Genomic DNA, 1,615 nt, shown 5'->3' with positions numbered 1-1,615 from the left:
TATCCACCAGAAACATTGCGTGGGGCACGTCACCTTTTCAGCACCTCCTGACCTAACTGGACGCTAGTGCTGAAGGGACAGCTCCCGGTGATATAGGTTTTACTAAGCGCTCCCGAGAAGGCAGCACCCATCCCCTCTCTGCTACAAACAGCCATTCACAAAATCTGAGGAGGAAAACACAGTCATCCCTGATTCCTTGGAAATTTAGTTAGACCGATGTTGAAACACACCCCCCTTTCCTAGTGTATAATTATTTGTGGGTGGAGAGCTACCAGGGAGGGTAATAGAAGAGACCGGAGACGGGGGGAAAAGTAGACGAGGATTTCGTCCTGACTTCTAAAAATTCCCCCTCTCCTTCTCCCATTTTCCTAATCCGAGAATGATGGAGCTCGAGGCAAAGGAATTATTCCGGAAATGGAGATATGACTCTCAAGCCTACAAATGATCAGGATGATTTATTAGTTAAATATTCTTCGTCCAGGAACCCAGCACAATTCAGAGGTAACAGCGCCTGCGTTTTCTCCATGATAACACAGACAAACAGTTGCTTAAAAAGGTAAAAACCCGGTTGCGGAGGGTGTTCTTGCTGTCCTCTAAGCTACAGAAGAACGTGGGGTGGAAAGCGCTCCCAACCCGAGAAAGTGCGAAAGACTCTCTAAACCCAGTAGCCAATTTCCTACCTGCCAGAACTCTTTCCTACCAACCGTCACCATTCGTGACTCTGCAAGACACGGGGACTTAGACATATGTGTGGGAGTGTGTGTGTGTGAGGGAGAGAGGCGAGACGAGTGCTCTCTCCACATGTGTAACCCTGCATCTCCCTGTTTCAGAGCTTGCGTTCATTCATATGCAGGCAGTGGTTTAATATTTGATCAAAGGTAGAATAGTTGCACTGAAGAGTTGTATTTTTAATGGGCTCACCTTAAAATCGGGTGTTCATAAATTGCAAGTGTGAAAAGACTCTAAGTGCAGTCCGTATGTCTCTCACCCTTTCTACCCTTCCCTCCCCCATTGCCGCTCCCCCCAAAAAGAGAAGCTTGCAGCAGACTGTAGAAGGATTTGAGCCTGCAGCTAGAGAGAAGGGGATTAGGGCCAGAGTGGTGCAAGTTAAATTGTGCTGCATATAAAAAATGGGCGGATTGGTCTCCAGATCCAGAGGCTGGTACCACCTTCCTTTCTAAAATAAAATCTCTCTGGCATGAAGTCACCGCCTATTTCACATCCGGTTTGCCCTGGGACGTATTACTACTGTCTTGGTAAAGAGAAATCTTTTGTTGTATAGCTGCAGATTGGATATTGGGAAGCAAATCTGGGTGTGAAATCTTCAGCAAAGGAGCACGCAGAGTCCATGATGGCTCAGACCGAGTGAGTGAGAGGCAGAGCGAGGACGCCCCTCTGCTCCGGCGCGCCCGGACTCGGACTCGCAGACTCGCGCTGATTCCAGTCTCTCCACGATTCTCTCTCCCAGACTTTTTTCCCCGGTCTTAAGAGATCCTGTGTCCAGAAGGGGCCCTAGGTAAGTGCGACTTTGGACCACGATACACAGACAGAGCTTTGAACGTGGCTTTTCCTAGCTGGAGAGACAGGAATGTTATAGTCGGGGAGGGGGGGCGGG

At 48.9% G+C, this 1,615-nt stretch overlaps 1 protein-coding gene across 3 annotated transcripts in view; it reads left to right on the top strand.

The window, feature by feature from the left end:
- The first annotated feature begins 287 nt into the window (after nt 1-287).
- GABRA1 (gamma-aminobutyric acid type A receptor subunit alpha1) overlaps nt 288-1,615 on the top strand; it is a 63,445-nt gene continuing 62,117 nt past the window's right edge. Inside the window, exons 1-2 of one of the 3 annotated variants that reach the window (XM_017889040.1) lie at nt 288-501; nt 1,283-1,516. The gene's annotated coding sequence lies outside the window, so the exon portion shown is untranslated. Of the gene's footprint in view, nt 557-1,025; nt 1,517-1,615 lie in introns of those variants that run through there. The other 2 variants (XM_017889041.1, XM_017889039.1) reach the window with 2 other exon arrangements.

Source organism: Rhinopithecus bieti, unplaced genomic scaffold, assembly GCF_001698545.2.
Source record: "Rhinopithecus bieti isolate Rb0 unplaced genomic scaffold, ASM169854v2 scaffold_15850, whole genome shotgun sequence".
In the NCBI taxonomy this organism is placed as follows: Eukaryota; Metazoa; Chordata; class Mammalia; order Primates; family Cercopithecidae; genus Rhinopithecus; species Rhinopithecus bieti.
The sequence above is the reverse complement of the archived record's forward strand: the minus strand, read 5'-3'. Positions and strand labels throughout refer to the sequence as shown.